The sequence below is a fragment of the Callorhinus ursinus genome, unplaced genomic scaffold (assembly GCF_003265705.2).
Source record: "Callorhinus ursinus isolate GAN/ISIS: 27379988/994484 unplaced genomic scaffold, GSC_fseal_2.0 scaffold27, whole genome shotgun sequence".
Classification (NCBI taxonomy): Eukaryota; Metazoa; Chordata; class Mammalia; order Carnivora; family Otariidae; genus Callorhinus; species Callorhinus ursinus.
This window is the reverse complement of record NW_027397089.1, coordinates 10,110,243-10,123,395: the sequence shown is the minus strand read 5'-3', so window position 1 is coordinate 10,123,395 and position 13,153 is coordinate 10,110,243. Positions and strand designations below refer to the sequence as shown.

The 13,153-nt window shown below is 34.7% G+C and overlaps 1 protein-coding gene across 4 annotated transcripts in view; it reads right to left on the bottom strand.

Annotated features, from left to right (window-relative positions):
• Positions 1-13,153, bottom strand: part of SOX5 (SRY-box transcription factor 5) — a 1,011,837-nt gene that overhangs the window by 731,170 nt on the left and 267,514 nt on the right. For all 4 annotated transcript variants that reach the window (XM_073877852.1, XM_073877855.1, XM_073877854.1 and 1 more), the window contains one exon: positions 6,928-7,024. The gene's annotated coding sequence lies outside the window, so the exon portion shown is untranslated. The remainder of the gene's footprint in view (positions 1-6,927; positions 7,025-13,153) is intronic.

The following is a 13,153-nucleotide window of genomic DNA, read 5'->3' as shown; positions in this document are numbered from 1 at the left end:
CTGCTTCTCCCTCTCCCACTCTCCTTGCTTGTGTTCCCTCTCTCGCTGTGTCTCTCTCTGTCAAATAAATAGATCTTTAAAAAAAAAAAAGTCTTTAAAAATAATGTAGGATGTGTGCTTTCTTCATTTAAGAGATCCTTCTCTACTCCCAAGTCATAAAGTTATTTTCTTAGATTCTCTTAGATTCTTTTTGCCTCTTACACTTAGATTGTGACCAACTGATATTGATTTTTGTGTGTGGTGTGAGGTAAATTTTGTTTTTTCCATAGATAATCAATTTTCCCAGTACCAAGTATTAAAAAGTCTATTATTTTCTATTGCTTTACAGTACCAACTTTATTGTAAATAAAGTGCCCATATATGCAAGAGTCTGTTTCTGTGTTCTCTAGTCTCACTTATTTGCTTACTTGTCTACCCCTACCACAATACCACGTTTTTTCAATTAACAGTTTTATAATGTCAGCAAGGCAAATACTCTTATCCATTCCTTCTTTTCCAAGAGTGTCTTTACTATTTGTCTTGTTCACTAGAATCAACTTGTCACATTGTCCCCCCCCACACACACACACACACACTTAAAAAACTATCCAAATAAATAACAAAGAAACAAAGATAAAACAACCAGTTGACACTTTCTTTGTGATTACACTGTATTTATAAATCAATTTGGTACTGCCAAATTGAGTACAGTACTTACTGTACTTTGGTACAGTAAGGGGCATCTCTACAATATTGGATCTCTTAGACCATGAACATCATTTATTTCAGCCTTGAAAATATTTCTTAAAGTTTCACAATTTTCCACATAGAAATACTACATATCTCTTATTATTAAACATGAGATAAGGGTGCCGGAGTGGCTCAGTTGGTTAAGCTCAAGTCATGATCCCAGGGTCCTGAGATCAAGCCCACTGTGGGGCTCCCTGCTTAGCAGGAAGCCTGCTTCTCTCTCTATCCTTCCCCGCTCCCTCCCCTGCATGTGTGAGCTCTCTCTCTCTCTCTCTAAAATGAATACAAATCTTAAAAAAAAAAAAAACCATGAGGTAAAAAGTGATGCTGATATATAGAAATACAGTTGATTTCTTATATTGTATGCATCAAACTTGCTAAACACTCTTTTTAATTCATTTTATCTGCCAATATGACAGTTGGTTGTTTCTTTTCCAATAATAACTCTATATCTTTATCTTGCCTTACTACATTGGCTAGCATCTCCAGAAAAAATGCTAAATAGCAGGAGTGATAGAAAATATCCTTGTCTTGTTCTTGATCACATAAGGGAAGTTTCCAACTTTTACTATTATGATTTATATTTGCTATAGGTATTTTATATCACATTAAGGAAATGCTTTCCTATTTTTAGTTTTCTAAAACTTTTTAAAAATTAGAAATAGATGTTGAATGTTATTAAATGCTTTTTCTGTATTAATTGAAATGATCATATGATACTTTTCTTTAATCTGTATTATATAGATTGATTTTTTTACATGTTAGCAAACCTAGAATTTCTATAAAAACCAACTTGGTCATGATTAATGATCCTTTTTAAATATTGCTGATTTTGATTTGGTAATATTTGGTTGATGGTTTTTCCACTTATATTCATGAGAGGAATTTACCTGTAAATGTACTTTTTCATATCATACTTGTCAAGTTTGGTATCAAGGTTGTATGATCTTTATATATAAAGTAAGTTTTTAGGATTATCACATCTTCTAGTTTTTGAAAAAGACTTATGTAAAATTAGACATTTCTTCCTTGAATTTGTCTGAGAAGCCACCTGGGTCTGGAATTTTCTTTATAGGAGGATTTTTTTTTTTTATTACTGAACTAAATTGCTTTAATGTTTATAGAACTATTCAGGTTCTCCCTTTCTTTTTGAGTAAATTTTGCTACATTGTATTTTTCTAGGAATTTGACCATTCATCCAATTCTTCATATCTACCAGTGTGAGGTTGGTAACATAAAGTTCATAATATTCATTACTGTCTGTTTAATCTTTACACAACCGTTATGATGTAGCCTTTGTCATTCTTGATGTTGGTTATTTGCCCTTTATCACTTGCTCTCTTGTTTGGTCTCATCAGAGTACTGGAAAATTTATTCATCTTTTGCAACAATCAATTTTGGCTTTCTTGGTCCTCTCCATGTGACTGTTTCCCACTTTGCTAATTATGTTCTTGCTTTAATTGACTTCTTGATTTTATTACTCTGGGTTTATTTTGCTTTTTGGAAATGTCTCCTTATTTTCACTCTTTCTTTTTCCTAGTACATTTATTTAAGATACAATTTTCCCAGGAAGTCCTTGTTATAGGTATTCTATAATTGTTACATGTAAAAAATTCAATTTGGTTAGTTTAAAATATTTAAAATTACTATTGTGATTTCTTTGGAATCTTGAAACTTATTTCTAGCCACATACTTTTTTTATTTGCAACTTGATTTCTAGTGAAACTGGTATGATTCCAGTTCTTTGAAAATGGTTGAGACCTATTTTATGACTCAACATACAATCAATTTTTGTAATTTTTCCATGTCTTCTTCAAAATAATGTGAGTTTTGTAGTTGTATGCAAGGCTCTGTATATGCCTATCAGGTCAAGTTTCTTAATCTTGTCTTTCAACTCTATATCCTTACTGATTTTTTCTGTCTACTTTATTCCATCAATTACTAAAAGAAGTGGGTTAGGGCGCCTGGGTGGCTCAGTTGGTTAAGCGACTGCCTTCAGCTCAGGTCATGGTCCTGGAGTCCTGGGATCGAGTCCCACATCGGGCTCCCTGCTCAGCAGGGAGTCTGCCTCTCCCTCTGAACCTCCCCCCTCTCATGTGCTCTCTCTCTCTCATTCTCTCTCTCAAAGAAATAACATCTTAAAAAAAAAAAAGAAGTGGGTTAAAATGTTATTCTGGGTTTGCTTATTTATCTTTGCTGTTTTGGCAATTTGTACTTAATATATTTTGAGATTATATTATTATGGGCATTTAGATTTTAAATTATTTTACCTTCCTATTGAATTGAAACTTCAGTTATTTACAAAGTGACTCTATTTCTAGTAACGGTTTGGGCTTTAAAGTCTATTTTGTTTAATCAGTGTAGTTACACCAGTGTCCATGTGATAAATATTTGCAGGGTACAGTGTCTTCTATTATTATTTACATTTTACACATGAGGAATCAGTGATTAAGGAACACACCCAACAGTAGACAACCATAAGTGGTACCATCAGGATCTGAATTCAAACAATGTGTCTCCAAAGTCTAAGCCTCTCAACATTATAGTTCTCTTATAAATTCCAAAGAGTAAAGTCAGCTTAGGGTCAGGGGGGATATGCTCTCACTCCAATTTCTGCAAAGAATTTCTTTTTTTTTTTTTTTTGAATTAGAAGGTACTTTTTTTTTTCTTTTATGTTAATCACCATATATTACATCATTAGTTTTTGGTGCAGTGTTCCATGATTCATTGTTTGTTCATAACACCCAGTGCTCCATGCAGAACGTGCCCTCCTCAATACCCATCACCAGGATAACCCATCCCCCTCCCCCCCTCCCCTCTAGAACCCTCAGTTTGTTTTTCAGAGTCCATCATCTCTCATGGTTCGTCCCCCCCTCTGACATACTCCCCTTGATGAATTGCTCTCTAATTTGATTTTTCACTTAGCTTTGAGTTAAATTTTCATTTCTTTAATATTCCCTTAACATTCTACTTTTTTAAAATTCTTTATCACATAAAAAAGGAAACATTCTTAATCCAGAACTGCAATACTTAACCTCTTTCACTCACACACAAGAGAGAGAAATCTTTAGAATTTTGCTCTTTGCCTTTGAAATAGGCATGATTACCAATAACTTTCCCATGCCAGTGCTTGTCCCATGCCATTGAACTGCAACACAGTATTTCAAACTGCCCTAACCTAAAAGAGGCAGGGGGCTGCAATGTGATTAAGATTTCTGAGTGATTGTATGGCTCTACTGAGAAGAAAAGCTTATTGCAACCTGACTTCAGGAAAAGGTCAAAAAGGATGGGTGCTAAGCTGATTCATTTCTTCTTGAAGAGACATATTTATTATTTTTAATAGGTAAACCTTTTGGATTCCATACTTCTTATATTTTCAAATTTTAGTATGAAATCATACTTGTTATTTAAAATATTATGTAGGTTGCCTGGGTGGCTCATCTGCCTTTGGTCATGATCCTGGGGTCCTGGGATCGAGTCCCACAGCGGGCTCCCTGCTCAGTGGGGAGTCTGCTTCTCCCTCTACCCCTCCCCCCACTTATGACCTTTCTCTCTCATTCTTTCTCAAATAAATAAAATCTTTAAAAAAATAAATAAATAAAAATAAATAAATAAATAATTGTATAAACTAGGAAGAAAATTAAAACTGCTCATAATTCCATGATCTAGAGCTAATATTTGATGTACTAACTTTCAGGTATTTTTCCTGTTAATTTGTATGTATTTGTAATACATATTTATAAGTGAGTGTATATTTGTGTGTGCATGTACATGTGTACACACACAAATTTAGAAATACAATGTATCTTTAGTGTGGATTCTGTCTTGTTTAATATTACATTATGCATAATTTCATGTGAGTTTAAAAATTCTTTAAAAATATTTTGACTGTATAATACAAATGTACTCAAATTTATCCAACTACTGCTCCATTGCTGGACAGTTTAGTCAATCTCAAACTCTTCCCATTATAAATATATGAAAATGAACAAATATATTTATATCAATTTTGTCTCTTTATTATTTCATTAAGTTAGATTCCTGGAAGTGAAACTGTCAAATACTGCTAATTGGTCCCTAATATCCAGTCTCTTATTATTCCACTATAATAACTTCCCCAGATTCATCTCCCAGAATAAAAACTACATTTTCTAGCCTTTTTAAGTATGGCATTGCTGTATTACTATGTTCTAGCCAACGGAATGTAAATGGAAGGGGTGTGAACACTTTTCAGAAGATTTCCTTGAAGGGCGGGAGCATGATCTCCTCCTAGTAATATTTCCTTCCTGTTGCTAGCACATGGACATGATGACTAGAATACCAATTCTGGATATTCTAAAAGACTAGGTAAAAGCCACGTGTTCAGAGTAACAGAGCAAGAGACAAAGGATCTGGGTCCCTGATGACTATGGAACCACCCAACCAGCACTAAACTGCTTACACAGATTTCACAAAGAGAAAATGTAAATTTCCATCTTTTTAAAAACTATTTTGGATTACTTGTAACCAAATGTTTTCCAAACTAGTGAAGTGGAAATGTTGCATAGAATGCTTTGGAAACATTTAAGGCTCATACCAGAGATGGCCAAATCACTTCCTGGAAAGTTGAACAAATATAACCCTTTTCCAACAGTATTGAAAGCACCCATCTCCCCACATTCTTTTTTTTTTTTAAAGATTTTATTTATTTATTTGACAGAGAGAGAGACACAGCGAGAGAGGGAACGCAAGCAGGGGAAGTGAGAGAGGGAGAAGCAGGCTTCCCACAGAGCAGGGAGCCCGATGTGGGGCTCGATCCCAGGACCCTGGGATCATGACCTGAGCCGAAGGCAGAGGCCTAACGACTGAGCCACCCAGGTGCCCCTCCCCACATTCTTGTTACAACATTATCATTCCAAACTGCTTTTTACTGGTTAGATAGTAATGTAGCCTTGCATTTCTTTTATTAGTGTATTGTATTAGAATTGTATTCTTCATTATTTGTTCTTACATTTTATCTTTTTTTAAATTAAGAAGTCAGTGCCTTCTTATAATAACAGCTCTTTACAGGTGACGTTGGCAATATTTATTAGAAGTAGCCCCAGATTTACATTTGCCTTCTAATTGTATTGATATTGGTGTTTTCACTGGTAAAACTACAGAAGTTTCACATTTACAATCATCCATTTGTGGCTTATTCCACTTCTGTTAACATAAAAATCCATTACTCACAATGCTTTCTTCCATATTTTATCATGTCATTTGTCTGTGACATATGAAGCCTTATTTTAAATAATTTAAGGATATAATTTAGGTTTTAACAATTTTTAAAGAAGATAACAACTACAATTGATTCTAAAGGTTTTCACAAAGAAACTTGCATCTTGAAGTTCTAAAAACGTAAGTCAGAAGACCTTAAGAGTGGATTAGTGAATAAATAACTTTTAGCTCACTATTCAAAAAAGACCATTTTTCCATAATTCTTTTTAGTAATAAACAGAAAGAATTCCTTTTCCATCTCACTATGACAAACTTCTAAACAAAGGATCCCTTACCTCCAACCTGTTCTGCTGTCACCCACATGATAGTCAGTCAACCACTGGAATATAGGAGTCTAGGTCTGTGGTCAAACTTTCAGTTCCTATTCCCAAAGTATAACTTTTTTGAAAAGACAAACAAGCATTTCATAAATGCGCTCACAGACAGATGCCCACTAAATATTTCTGTTAAGCAAATTAGAAAATATCTGTTTGGCCTGAGCAACACTCCATTTTTGTATGTGTTTACAAAAACATACTTAATAGCCTATGGCAGTTTTTGTAAAATGTGTGACCTACCTTTTGTGACCTAAAATAGTTCTTTTGCAACAACAACAAAAAAGCAGGAAGAAATGTTTTAAAAAACATTTTTCAATGGAGAAAAAAAGCTTTCACAACTTCAAGAAAAGTATATCTCATTAAGAAAATGAAAATAAAAGAAATGTTGCTATCATCTGCCAGTTTAGAGACATTACCTTCATAATGAGTTTCCAAATTATAATTACAAATCCAGTTGTCATCTGAATATAAAAGACTATAAACTATAGTTTAATATGTATATGTCATATATTTTACTTATATATTAAAAATAAGAGAAGGCATATAAACTTTCATTTTTGTAAAGCAGCAAATGTAGTAATCGATTTTTCAGAGGTGCATATTATGTATTTTATGAATATACCTTTTTCCTACCCAGTGCAGTGCCAAAATTCTCTGTTCAGTTTTCAGAATCTTGTAAACAGATTCACACAGGAATTGTGTCATCAGCAAGAGGAATGCTAGAAAAAATAAAAGCAGACCCATTAACAGTGCATTGTTCCATTTTAGTAAATGTATCAACATAGAACTTTTGGAAGCAGGAGATTTCCAAAGTTTTTTTTCCAAAGTTTTCAAAATAAATTTCTATATGTAAATTTATATAAATGTATATAAAATATATATGAATATAATAAAGTTATTGTTTGTGGGAAAATAGGCATTAATTGGACACTTTGATGCTACCAGAGTTATTCTAAAAACATATACACATATAAATTACATTACATGCATATATGCATATATATATATATTAATCCCCTCAGAAGTTGTTTGTTTTGTCTGATTTTCATGTAACCATTTTACAGATGCGTTAGGATGGGCAACATTAAGATAAATTCTTAGTTCTTGGAATGATTTATGAGAGATCTCAGGTGTCCTCATAAGTCCTTGCCTTGATTCTGTTCAAACGTCTGACAGCAACAGTCAGCACGGTAACTGCTGAGTGGGAGCCATTCAGCTATCTCTACGTTCACGTTTCTTGCTATATATCTCTAGGACTGTGCTGCCTAGCTCGACTTCAGAAATACTGCTCTTGCCACTTTCATAAGTGCATAAGAGCTCTGGCTTGGTTACCCGTTTCCCCAGGCTGGACAGAAATGGACTCTGCTACTCAGCTGAAATTCCTAAGAATCAGACTTCTGAAAGCAGGGAACCCATATATGGTGGTATAGCCACAGCCTTGGTCCCAGCTCAGATTATTCAGTATTAGTTCAATTCAGGGAGAGCTGAGTAATGCTTCAGTGTTCATTCTTACTACGCCATTGATTATTCAGTTTTGATGACAAGATTTATGTATGGCATTTGAGGAGTTTTATGACCATATGGTATCTATCTGGAGCATGATGGGTAGGAAGAGATTTTACTTCATTCCAGTATTAGAACTTTTGCTAATAAACACAGAAATCCAAAAGTCGCCACATTGATGACTTCACATTATTGGGGCGCATGGGTGACTCAGTCAGTTAAGCGTCTGACTCCTGATTTCAGCTCAGGTCATGATCTCAGAGTTCTGCATGGGGCTCTGTGCTCAGTGTGGAGCCTGCTTGAGATTCTCCCTATCTCTCGCTCATACTCCCACTCTGCCCCACCCCCTGCTCTCTCGCTCTCTCTCTCAAAAAAAAAAAAGAAAGGCTCCACATTATTTCATTAGTTTGCTAATTATCCCATTGGAGAGTATTCCAAAATGAAAAAAAGTTATTAAAAATTTTGAACATCAGAAATTATACTGCTGCGGTAAAATAAAGGTTGTCTACAGTCTGCTAATTAAAAAAAAAACAACTTTTCATTAAAAATGTTACTTAAAAAAGTACCCTAAACTCTACTTTTTTCAATTAAGTGAAATGTCACATCTGACCGAATAAAGAGACTACACAGAATTTACTTAAAAATGAAACAGAAATTTTGCCATCTCCTGTATGTTGGCAACACAGAAATATACAGGTGGTAATTTTACCCACAAGAGGGAGCCTGTATTTTTACATTTTTGTCACAGAACTTGAAAAACTTGAATTAAAATATAAAATTCTAAAAATGTTTATTGATACCATATTCTTTACATCAGGTCAATTTTTGAGAAAGTCAAACTTTAGCTGGCATAATTTTATTCAGCCTTAACATACAGTATGTCAGATGATTGGAAACATAATTAGAATTTTAAAAAATTTCCCACCTATATTATAATTTTTTTTCATACATTAAGAAGGAAAATGTAACTGCCAAAGCAGCCTAAGAGAAAATTCCTTTTAGGTGGTAGTAACATTAGTTGGGATAAATTGACTAGAATTATTATGAGTGCTCTGTACATAGAAGTGAAATGATATTTCAGTCATCCTTTTATCAGAAAAGAGGCTTGTGTAAACCAATAATTTTCTATGCATTTGTAGGACAGGAAACACCCTATTTAAAAAATTCCTATCATGGCCATTCTCACAAATATTACTCAAAACTTGCCTAAGAAAGGATATAACTGGCATGACACTACCATGAACTCTCCTTTCTTAAAGTTGAGAATAAAAATTTTTTCTTTAAAAAAAATATAAGCTTTATTCCCTCATATTCTATGATCTCCCTAAGCAGTATCAGAAATTACTATGACTTTCCAAATAAATATCCTCTAGGTTTTGTAAAAATAAAACGCATTCATCAACTTAAAAACTACCTTATAAAAACAAATTGGAGCAGCTCTTAACAACCCAAAGTGATCTGCTCTATCACATTCAGAGACAGTAATAATCCAGCTGAAATCTGTTTTGTGATCCCTCATAAACTGCAAGGAAGACAGATGCCAAACTGTCCCTCTCCCCCAGAGTCCTCAGCTACTCCACCATGTTAAATAATGGGGCAGGGAGTCGAAGAAGGGGTTAATCACTACTGCTGTGCTTCCTTCTGGAATTCCAACCTACCCATTAAATCATTGTTTTTTTCTCCCACGAGGGACTGTGAATCTAATGGACCTAAAATCAATACCTTATAAATGACATAAAAAATATATTCATTTTATGGACTAATGTACCCTAGTGTCTGAATCCTATTTACACCCTCTACTTTAAAAAGGAACAACAGACCCATTTCTGCCAGTAAAAGGTTACTCAGTCACTCTGGTGACATGCTGCAGAATGCACTGTCATACTAAAGTGCAGCAGGAGGGAAAGATTGGTGGCTGCAAACCTGCTATTGTAGAAACTTTAAACCTGGTGGGGCGAGCTTGTGTTAAGAAACACAATCAGGGAGGGGCATGCAGGTCGCTTCCTAGAGCTCGCCATGTTCTGAGGTGCTTGTGCAGGTCTCTGTTCGTTACCGTGTTTCATAACTTACATAAAATTTTGAGTGCATCTACTAATACATAATATTAAAAAAACATAACTTTCATTTAATAGTGAATTCTATAATGATTGAAAAAACTGGATAAAAAATCCTGAAAGGCAGAAATGCTCATAATATACCAAAGGGATATTAGCCAAGTAAACGTAGTGTGAGATTACACCGCATTAAACCACAGTCATAGACCAGCTCTGGTGAGACCCAGGGCATTTCCTCTATCAGATGCAGTAGGAAAACAACCAAAAAAGATACGTGACTATTTGTTGGGTTTTTTTTTATGTATTAAGAAAATATATATATACTGATGAGAAGGTTTTATATTTACAGAATAGTCTTTAATGCAAAGGACCCACATACTTGCTTCAAATGCCCTTTTTATCACTTACAAAGTTCTCATGTTTAGCTTAACAACAAAAAAACCCCTCAATTTACAATCTATTAGTAACTTTATTTAGAGATATATTCTTCTACTTTTAGTATTTTTAAAGACATCAAATACAGAGCAACCCTGAAAAACGCAAAAATATCTACAGTGCAAAGATAAAAGTATGGCCAAAAAAAAGGAAGAAGAAAGCTATTAACTAAAGGAAGATCTATTTTCCTGGAAAAAAAAAAATACAAACAAACCATCATTTGACTTACTCTTTGTTTCAATAGGTACAAATCAAAATAGTCAGAGAATAATGAACAGGAAAAGCAACTTGAAAACAGATACTTCTTGAGATAATTCTAGCAACAGGTCAGCCTGAGATTCCCTGTTCAGTTTTACTGGCTTAAAATCCATATAGTTATAAAATTACAGATTGAAATAAAAAAAAAAAACTGTTGTTCTTTATTCCAATTGCCAACCAGAGCCATTTATCCCCTATTAGATAAAGTATAATAGACTCTACCGAAAGGGTCATTGGCCTTCCATTTAATGATATTGCCAGCCCCAATCTGCATTTTCCCGGCAATGTCCCTCAACACAGAATAAATGGCTGATCTCTTCACAATAACAGCTGATTTCTATTTATTAAGCTAAAAAGGTCACCATTTTCTACGGCTGGGCCGCCCTGCACTATTGATAATTTTATGCATAAACAAATGGCAAATTTGTGCCACATAAATATGCATTAGCAATTACTTTTTCCTCCGGCAACGCTCACCGCATGCAAATGTGTACCTCGAAGGGCCTGGTAGCTTTTGTTTTAGCTCTTGAACAGTGAAACAAAAGAGCACAATAAACAATTTTAAAATTGCCAATCAATAAGCAATGCAAATGCAAAGGTAAATGGCAAGAAACTTGCTTAGAAACAACAAAACAAAAAGTGAGGTGGCAGGGGTTGGTGGAAGGATTTTCTTTTTTATATTATTTCATTTCTTTCTCTTCCATAGTGAAAAGGCTAAAGTACTCTTGACACAGAACAGCTAGCAAAGCTGGTGTTAAAGCAGATGCCAGATGGGGAAAGTGGAAAATATACACATGTTGAGTAAACACACACATACACACATACACCCCAAAAGGGGGTGTGGAAAAGCTGTGTTCCGATGTGATTTCAAATGCATCACCTATTCAAATTTCTGATTTTTCAATTTCAGAGATTCGGGGAATTTTAAAACTGGGAGGAGCTATAGAGATACATAGCCAAATCTTAATTCCACTGCACTGGGCTATGTTGTTTCCTAATATCATCTTCCTCAGACAAAGGGAATATGCATGATCAATAAGTAGGATTTTTTAGGAACATGAGAAAAAGGAATAACTGAGGAATATATGAACAAGAGATCAAAACATCTACATGCCCTGTAGATGTTTAAGATTAAAAACAAAACAGCCAAAAAACCTATCTCAGAACAGTTCAAGACTATTTATCAGGGCATCAGGATAGAGATAAGGAGCTAATAAGGTGAGAGGCAACAGTGTTAAGAGAGCCTAGGAAAAGAAGTATGTATTACCTAATTTAAATATGAAAACAAATGATAACTCAAAAAATGTCTGCATTTTTTAATAAAAAAATGAACTTCAATAAGATTTTTTTAGTGCTATCTCTCATGCACTGTTCTAAGTGCTTTACACACTTAGATCCACTATGCTTGATCCTCACAGAAACTTCTATAGGTTGGTACATTTCATAGCATGGAGGAACAAACAGAAAGGTTAGAAAGCCTGACCTGTTACTTAAGGCAGTGCTAGCTCTGGGTTTTGGACCCAGTCTGAGGCCAGCACCTGCAAGCTTCACTACTGTTTAAGACTGGCCGTCTGCTCCTTAAAACCCATCCATTTTGACCTGATTGGAAAATGGCTTTCTCAGTGTATAGGTGGCTCTGCTTTGTACAAGTAAGTCAAATTGTATTTTAAAAAAATTTAAAATTGGGACTTAATGTAAGTTTCTTTAACCTAGTTGTTAAAATACCTTAGCTTCTATAAAATGCACAATTTGTATATTAGTATGAAGGCACATTAATACATGTACACTGAGAACATGCCATTGTCTTAATCATTTGGGGACAGAAGCACACTTTCTGATCCCCATCTTGATTTTTATATAATTAAAGGTTTTAGTATTATACAAAGGATTAATACATATTAATAAGAAAGTAGTAAAGATAAATAAATATTCTTGGCATAAATGCAAATAGCAAACCTGAATATCTATAAAGTTAGCATGTAGCCCTGTCGGGCTCAGAGCCAAGATATTCTTCAAGGGGGCCTCTTAGAATCCTGATATGGATACTAAAAGTCAGAATTCTTTAGAGAAGACCATGAAACTTCTCCTGGCAATACTGTCCCCCTGATAATATCAGAGTTGGAAGATCAGGCCCGTTGCTAGCACATTGAGTGCCTTTGTGTAAATAAGAGATAGATGTCCCCTTAGGTGGGCCATTCAGAAAATGCATTACCTACACAACCATACAGCAGGCCCTGAAAGAGACTTTATAGTTTTCTTGGTTAGAAAAGTGTTATTTCGGCGCCTGGGTGGCTCAGTCAGTTAAGCGACTGCCTTCGGCTCAGGTCATGATCCTGCAGTCCTGGGGTCGAGTCCCACATCGGGCTCCCTGCTCGGCAGGGAGTCTGCTTCTCCCTCTGACCCTCTTCCCTCTCGTGCTATCTCTCATTCTCTCTCTCTCAAATAAATAAATAAAATCTTAAAAAAAAGAAAGAAAAGTGTTATTTCTAGTTTTAAAACCCAGCTTCTTTAGAAACTTTTGAGAACCACGTACTTATTTATTAACACAAAATCAGTACAGATAGACTCCAATATGATAGTAATATCTTATATGTTAAT